At 46.7% G+C, this 9,088-nt stretch overlaps 1 non-coding gene across 1 annotated transcript; it reads left to right on the top strand.

The window, feature by feature from the left end:
• The first annotated feature begins 8,469 nt into the window (after window positions 1-8,469).
• On the top strand, window positions 8,470-8,551 carry TRNAS-GCU. Its single transcript has one exon. It is a non-coding gene; the product is annotated as a tRNA-Ser (tRNA).
• Window positions 8,552-9,088: the final 537 nt, after the last annotated feature.

Below are 9,088 nucleotides of genomic sequence, written 5' to 3'. Positions count from 1 at the left end.
GTACTATATGTTGGATAATGGAATTTAAATTAAAAATAAAATAAAATAAAATAAAATAAAATAAATAGATAAATTATTTTCTGCCCAGGAAGCAAAAGCTCTTCTTTATCACTAAAATTTCTCATTAACTCTCTGGGTTTTGACCTACTCTGAAACAATTGTTATCCAAAGCTTCTTATTAAAATCAAAAGGTAAAGGTCATTACAGCTTCTTTGTACTTTATTTGAAAACTATTGTGGAGAGTATGTCTTGCCTGTGGACTCTCAAGCTTTATCGTTATGTCTTTTCCCCCATCATCATTTTTGCTGGCCAGATTGAGAATAAAAATGAGCTTAAGATGTCTTTCACAGCTAAACTATCTTCGAATTTCAAGATCCTCTCTAGTCAACACAAATATCACATATTTATGATACCAAAAAGGGGGGTAACTAACAACAACTACATATGCTTCACAGCCGGCAGGATTCTGATTAGATCACAATATTATGGGGCTGTCCTATTTCCGGCACACCTTGTTTTACTCAACTTCACTTCGTGGCATTCACAGACACTGCATTTCTTACAAATTGCAGGTTGGCGACGACCCTTTATACAGCAAGTCTGCTGGTGCCATTTTTCCAACAGCGTTTGCTCACCTGTGTCTCTGGGTCACATACTGGTAATTCCCACACTGCTATGCACATCTTCATTATTATTACCTTTATGATGGTGATCTGTAATCAGTGGTGTTACCACTGTAATTGTTTTGGGGTGCCAGGACCTGCCCCCATATAAGATGGTGAACTTAATCAATAAATGTGTGCGTTCTGATTGCTCCATCCACTGGCCTTTCCCCCATCTCCTTTTTTTCTCCTCCAGCCTTCCCATTCTCTGAGACACAACCATATTGAAATTAGGCCAATGAGGAGCCCTACACTGGCCTCGAAGTGTTCAAGTGTTCTGAGAATTACACATGCCTCATTTTAAATCAAAAGCTAGAAATGATGTAGCTTAATCAGGAAGGCATGTCTAAAGCCATGATAGGCCGAAAGACTGGCCTCCTGTGCCAAACTGTTGGCCAAGCTGTAAATGAGAAGGGAAAGTTCCCGAAGGAAATGAAATGTGCTACTCCAGCGAACACACGATGATAAGAAAGTGAAACAGCCCATTGTTGATACAGAGAAAGTCTCAGTGGTCTGGATAGAAGATCAAATCAGTCACAGTACCCCCTTCAGCCAAAGCCTCCTCCAGACCACGACGCCACCTGTCTTCAAGTCTATGAAGGCTGAGAAAGATGAGGAAGCTGCAGAAGAAAAGAGTGAATCTAGCAGCCGTTGGTTTATTAGGTTAAGGAAAGAAGCCGTCCCCACAACATACAAGTACAAGGTGAAGCAGCAGGTGCTGATGGAGAAGCTGCAACAAGTTCTCTGGAAGATCGAGCCGAGGAAATTCGTGGAAGTGGCTACACGAAACAACAGATTCTCAAAGTAGACCAAGCAGCCTTCTGTTGGAAGAAGATGCCATTTAGGACTTTCCTACCTAGACAGGAGAAGTCAATGCCTAGGCTTAACACTTCATAGCACGGGCTGACTCTCCTGTTCGGGGCTAATGCAGCCAATGACTTTGAGTTGAAGCCAAAGCTCATTTACAATTCAGAGAATTTTAGGGCTCTTAAAAATTATGCAAAATCTACTCTGTCTGTGCTTTGTAAGTGGAACAAAGCCTGCATGACAGCACATCTTTTTACAACATGCTTTACTGAATATTAGCCCACTGTTGAGACCTACTGCTCAGAAAAAAAAAAATTCCTTTCAAAATATGACTGCTCATTGACAACTGCACCTGGTCACCCAAGAGCGCTGACGGACACGTACGAGATCAAGGTTGTTTTCATGCCTGTTGCCACAACATCCATTCTGCAGCTCATGGGTCTAGGAATAAGTTTGATTTCAAGTCTTATTATTTCAGAAATACATTTCGTAAGGCTATGGCTACCATAGATTGTGATTCTTCTGATGGCTCTGGGCAAAGTAAATCGAAAACCCTCCGGAAAAAATTCACCATTCTAGAAGCCATTCAGAACATTTGAGTTTCATGGGAAGAGGTCAAAATACGAACATTCACAGAAGTTTGGAAGAACTTACTTCCACCTGATGGATGACCTAAGCTGGAACCTACTCCTGGAGAAGATGCTGTGAAGACTGTTGAAATGACGAGGGATTCAGAATATTACAGTAACTGAGTTGATAAAGCCGGGGCAGGGTTTGCAAGGATTGACCCCAATTGTGAACGAAGTTCTACTGTGGGTGAAATGCCATCAAACAGCATCACATGCTACAGAGAAATCATCTGTGAGAGGAGATGGGTGGGACAAACTTTACTGCGGTCTTACGTTAAGAAGTCGCCACAGCCACCCCAGCCTTCAGCAACCAGCACCTGATCAGCCGGCTGCCATCAACATCAAAGCAAGACCCTCCACCAGCAAGAAGATCATGCCGGAATGGTGGTCAGCATTGAGGAATGCACAGAATTGTGGAATCAGTATGATTACACCCGAATCTACTATAACATTGTCAGTTGTACTATACAGGGGATCCCAGGTGGTTTCCCAAAGCTGCGTGAAACTGGGGGTGCTACTCGGAGTTTCCAGGGCGTAGGTGGGGCTGCCTCCCGCCTGGGCTTGACTGCCCATAACGCAACAAGGGCTCCAGAGGTCCCATCACACCGGAAGTGGTTGACCAATCTGCGGTCTCTGAGGGTCAAACACCTTTATCCCCGGACGTGCACGTGTCTGGAAGGGGATCAGAGGCTCCTCATCCAGGAATTCTGTGGCCTGGAACCTGACGGATGGTAAGTCACAGCGTTTGACATTTGCGGTGTGGGGCGGGTGCTCGGCGGGACAGGTGGAACAGCCCGGATAAGGTCTTCGCGTCCTAGGAATGGAGGCCAGCGAGGCCAGGGCCAGGGCAGGAGGAACGCTGTGTGCAGCCACAACACCCACCTTCCTTCAGCATTGAGGAAAAGGCAGCCGAAGGCAGGCGAAGGGGAGTTTCGGGAACTGTGCTGACAGATCAGAGGGCTGCGACCTGCCAGCCTCTCCCGCGGCTGAGACTGGAGAAGACACCAACCTCCCTATGAACCCCCTGCCCCCCAGCACCGAATCGTGCTGGGGGTGCGTCTCTCCTGCATGCGCGGCGCCCTGGGAGGAGATGAGACCCCGGGGGCGCAGGGATCCGGGACCCACTGGGCTCTCCACGCACACCGCGCCCGCAAGAGCCCAGAGAAGAAAGGACTGTGCTTTGCTGTACTTTCACCTCCTGGAATCTGCCGTGGGTAACCTCCTGCGAGCGGAGAACACGAAAGCTCAGCTTTGGGAAAAGGACGGGAGACAGCAAGAAGGCCGAGGGCAGCCCTGGCCTCCGGGGACCTGCGGAAAGGGCCAGGGGGTTAGGGGGTGCGGGAGTCTGGCGCCCAGCCCGCCTGGGAACCTGCCTCTGAGCCTCCGTCCTGCCCGAGGTGGGGGGCGCGTCCTCTAGACAGTTTTCCCAGCTGTGGCAGGAGCCGCTGCCATGCTGCCCACGCCGGACCTCAGCTCTCACTGCTCGTCTTCAGGCGTTTAGTCCCGAGTCCGGGGTCCCCTTCTCCGAGATCAGACTCCAGCCCTCGCCGTCTGGGTCAGCTCCCTGGCGCTTCTCCGCTGTCTGTGGATCAGTAATGCCAGCCTCTTTCCTCGTTCCCTCAGCCCTAGGGTTAGTAGCTGCTTCCTGAGGCTGCAGCCTCTGCTAAACCTTCGCCTTGGCTTCTTACTTACACGTGCCATGTGAATAACCCTGTCGTGATGGAGCAACTCTCCATATTAAATTCCCCCCGTGCACAGAACTGGTGTAGTTTCTGCCTCCTGGTTGGACTGGGACAAGCTGGCAGCGTCTGTGAGGCTCAGTCTACAACACAGTGCTGGAGAAATAGTGCACCTGTGTCTGGATCACTGTCCCTCTCTCCAGCTCCACGTAAGGCGCTATGTAAGGCCTAAAGATTAGGGCATGCTGGCTGGGAAGAGGGGTGACCCTAAGGAGCCTGGAGAGCCGCGGCGAGGTGCAACGTTTGGCAGCAACTCGGGACGAAATCTCATGAAACAGCTTTTACTGCAAATATGACCTGCTGTAATTGTTGGTACTCGAATCAGTAAGAGAACAATAGCCTTGCTTGTCTAGAAAGGAAAACACATTGTAAGTATTTATGTATCACTGATAGCCATGTGCCGACAAATTGTTGGGCTTGGATATCTCTGTAACCTAGAGAGCAAACTGGAAACACTGGACCATCAGTTGAACACATTTTAAATTGGAATAGTTCATAACTCGGATCTTTACACTTTCCTAATTTCCTTTTGTAATGAGTCCGTGGCAGTACTTTCAAAACGGGACAATCCTCACTGGGAAACATACTCTGAAAAAAGTCAGTTTTCTCTGCAAGAGCCAGACTCTGTCCTATGGCTAAGCTACTGACTGGACGAGCAACAAAGGACGAAGGACAGTCATAATTTCAACCTACGTCTTCTGGTTTCAGATCAGAGAGTGTAAGGAGGAGGCAGAGAGGAGCAACGCAATTGACTAGATATTCTGGGGGCGCCTCTCTCTGCAAAAGAAACAGCTTCTGAAAACCCTATTTCTTTCCAAACCCTGTGTGACATACAGGAAGTCTCGGAAATCTTCAGAAACATGCCTTTTGAAGAGGGCAATCCCAAACTTCCATAGAAGAGGAAAAGTAGGCCAAAAAATATCACAGTGAACAAACCGAAACAAAGCAAAACGAGACCGAAAACCTCAGATGGTTTCACTAGGGCATTCCACAAAACTGTTGGGGTACAAACCGTCCCAAGACTATGGAGCTTGTTTCAGTTGATAGGAAATGAGAGAAAACTTCCAAGTTCTTTTGATGAACAGGTATAATATTAATACCCAAACCCGATAAAGTTAGCATACCCACAGAAAGAAAATTTCAGACCAACATGTTCTGGAAACCAATACAGTATCTGAATAAAACGTTAGCCAGTATTAACCCACCATGAGCAAGCAGGGTCGGTACTAGAAATGGAATGATGAGTCAGTATTAGGAGAGCTATCCATATCACACCGATTTAAGAGTTGGAAGGAGGAAAAAAAGCCCCCCACGATTACATGATTACCTCCATTGATCCTGAAAAAATCTTTGGCAAAATTCACCTGTTTCTAAGAAAAAACCTTGAGAAAATATAAAAGAATTAATTATTCCTTGTCATGATAAAAAAAAACACCATATAAAATTCAATCCTCAAGCCAACATCTTTATGAAGAAACCCTGAAACCATTTCCACTAATGGCAGAAACAACGCAACGGTGCCTGTTATTTTCACTACATAGAAAACATTTTCTTGACAGTCTAAGGACAGCAATTACAGGTGTAAGAACTGGAAAAGAAGAGAGAGAACTATTTTTACAGGTGACACAGTATACTGGGAAAGCTCTAGAGGTGCGCTGTCTAGGACAGAAGCCACTAGTCATACATGGCTCCTTAAATTTAAATGAACTCATCACAAAAATAAAAATTCAGTTCCCTCAGTCATACATTTCAAGGGTTTCATAGCCACAGGGAGCTGGTGCCTACCATATTGGACAGTATAGATATAGGATATTTCTGTCAAGGAAATTTCCGTTAGAGAAATCAAAGAGAATCAATGATTAATTCAAATAATACTACAATTCAGCAAGATAATATAAAATTAACATGTAAAAACAACAGCATTTCTGGGACGTCTGGGTGGCTCAGCTGGTTAAGCATCTCACTCTTGGTTTCAGCTCAGGTCATGATCTCATGGGTGGTGGGATTGAGCCCCACGTCAGGCTCTGAGCTCAGTGCCACATCTGCTTGAAACATTCTCTCCCTCTGTCCCTCCCCGCCTGCTGTCTCTTTCACTCTATCAAATAAAGAAATAAATCTTTAAAAAATTTAAATAATAGCATCTCTATAATCAAAGAATTACTGGTGAGGGGATATAATCCATTAGGCAACCTCACTTATAAAAACTCAAAAATAACAAAATCTTACCAATCGACTTAAAACACTCCTGAAAGATGCAGAGTAGCCTTAAACAAATGGAAAGACAACCCTCATTCTTGATATCGATGTCACAACATCATCGAGAACTCACTTCTCCCCAAGGTATTGATTTTATTTCTCCACTGAGGCATTTTATTTGCATGTAGGTATTACATCCCTAGAAAAAGAATCCCAGGAGTTTCCTTCCTGTTTGTTTCCCTCTTGCTTCTCCATGATGCTTGCTGAGCTTGTCAGTACAACGGAAGCAAAATGGTGGACGGGAGCCGATTACTGTGCCATTTTTCTAGAGTTTGAGTTGTACGTCAAATCTAGAGCTGATCACTCCACACTTGTTTAACCTGCCCGTGAGGTTCACAACAGTCTTCTCAGCTCGGTGATCATCAATGATTTCAAATTTGCCAATGTTACCAGGCTTCTTCATCACAGCTAGAAACCGGATGATGACTTGGGAGCATGGCCGAATAAGAACATGGCGTTTGCCTCTCTTCTCCGCACTGTTAATGCTCTTGAGAGCACCTGCCGGGACATCCACTCGCACCGTTATGGCAGCATGGAAAGATGGAGGAAGGCGTCCCTAAGGTATTTACAAATTTAATGTGGTCCTAATAAAAATATCCAGTGCGCTTACTCATGGAGCTTGAAAAGTTTATCATCAAGTTAATAAGGAAAAATAAACATACAGGAATATCTAAGAAAATACCAAATAGAAAACCTTCAAGGGAAACTGGCCCTCCTGTTAAACTATACAACCAAACACCTATGATCAACAGTGTGTTACTGGTGCATGAAAAGAAAGACAGACAGTGGGCTGAGCAGAAATTTCACAAATAGATACAACTACATATGCAAGTCTAGCATAAGATAAAAGTGGTATTTCAAATCCCCAAGAAAAAGATTTTAATACAGGCTTCTGAAACAATTACATAGCTATTTGGAGAAAATTAAAATTGAATCTATTCTTCACACTATACACAAGAATAAACTTGGTGCTATAAATTGATCCTGCAAACTTTTCTGTTTGAAATAATCTCTAAATTAAAAAAAAAAAAAAACCTTTTTAAAATAACAACGAATAGTTCCTGAGGCACATACTGGACCTGAGGAGCTGTGACTCAAGAGCACGGACTCTTAGGGCTTCCTCGCCATTCCTCTAGGTACTGCGCGCCTCCCTGCCTTTGCTCAGGCCCTTCCTCAGTCTGGGACACTCCCAAGCTCTAGAAAACTTGCTCAACACTAACCTTCATGGGGCAGTTCTATTTTCTGAAGGTTAGTCTTGAGCAATCCAGCAATTGCACTACGAGGTATTTACCCAAAGGATACAAAAATACTGATTTGAAGGGGTCCACGCACCCTGATGTTTATAGCAGCAATATTTACAACAGCCGAACTATGGTAACAGCCCAAGTACCCATCGGCTGACGGATGGATAAGGAAGGAGTGGTGTATAGATACACACAATGGACTAGTACTCAGCCACGGAAAGAATGCAGTCTTGCCATTGGCTACCACCTGGATGGAACTAGAGAGTATAATGCTAATAAGCGATCGAGTCCGTCAGAGAAGACAAACACCGTATGATTTCACTCCTATGTGGAATTTAAGACACAAAACAAACGAAGAAAAGCGGGGAAAGAGAGGCAAACCAAGAAAGAGTCTTAACTCTGGAGAACACACTGCTGGTCACCAGAGAGGAAGTGGGTGGGGGATGGGGAAACAGGTGATGGGGGTTTAGGAGGGCACTCGTGATGAACCCTGGGTGTGGCATGGAAGGGCTAAATCATGAAATGTCACATCGGAAACTATTAGGGCACTGAACTCACGGTTCCTCTGAGGCGGAGGCGCGGGAGAGGAGCCCCGCGAGTTAAGGCTTCTTCTGGGCGCAGCTTCCCCCGCAGCGTCGAGGCGGTAAGGACACGGAGTAGACCCGTCGTCCCATCTCCCAGACTGTCCACGTTACCACGAATTCGCAGTCCGGACTCGCCAGGTCCCCCGCGGGCGGCTCCTCGGGGGACCGGCTCTGGGAGCCCCTGCCCGCAGCCCGCTCGGGGGCGCCCTCGGAGCGCAGGTGCTGAGCGCGCGCAGGTTCCCGCGCCGCCCGGCCAAGCCCACCGCCCGCGCGCATGCGCCCCTGGGGGCCCGGCCGCCTGAGCCAGGGAACCCGACCCCCTGCCAGGCGCCGCTGTCGCCGCTGGACCCCTGTCCTGACTTCTGGGAGCGCTGAGCCCGCCTTTTCCCCTTCGCGAGTTTTCCAGTCCAGTCCTTGGCCCATTCGTGTGGGAGCCGGCCAGCTCCGTGTCCCCCGGACGTCTCCGTCCGTCCCCTAAATGTTCTTGCATCCAAGGAGTTCCCAAGTGTCAACTCTGGAATCAAGAACCCCAGAGGGCAGGGTGTGCAGACGGAGTGGCCGAGTGGTTAAGGCGATGGACTGCTAATCCATTGTGCTCTGCACGCGTGGGTTCAAGTCCCACCTTCGTCGGTTGTATGCTTTTGTGTGAAAGACCATGAACTTTTTCAAAAGTCTCCTCCTGGCCTTTCCAGCTGGGGACATGACCCCCTCACCTGTCTGCTCAGGGCCTGGCTGGCTGGCTGGCTCGGTGGATAGCGCTCTGGGAGTCATGGGTTCCAGACCCACTTTGCTGTGGAGATTACTTACAGCAATACATTTGAAAGAAAGGAAGAAAGAAAGAAAATCTGTTCAGCGTCCTGAGTTTCACCTGGAGAAGTTGACCCTCGTCTTTACTGACTGTATGACCTCTGCTGTTCACCCCTTCCTCCTTAAGGGAGTATTCCTGCGTCTGTGACATTAGTTTTTTTAGAGCAGATTTTGCAGATTATTCCTCCATTTTACCCAGTCTCATCTAGTCTCTTGATATTTAGCATACTCCCTGAAGAGCTTCTGTTTTTATCCAATTCATAATTAGGAGAATTAATTAGTCAAAGGCCTGAACTCTGAATCTTTTTAGCAATCGGCCAGATGGACCATTTCCAAATTTGTTGTTTCATTTTACAGTGT

Source organism: Ursus maritimus, unplaced genomic scaffold, assembly GCF_017311325.1.
Source record: "Ursus maritimus isolate PB19 unplaced genomic scaffold, ASM1731132v1 scaffold_30, whole genome shotgun sequence".
Taxonomy (NCBI): Eukaryota; Metazoa; Chordata; class Mammalia; order Carnivora; family Ursidae; genus Ursus; species Ursus maritimus.
This window is presented reverse-complemented; position numbering and strand designations above follow the sequence as displayed.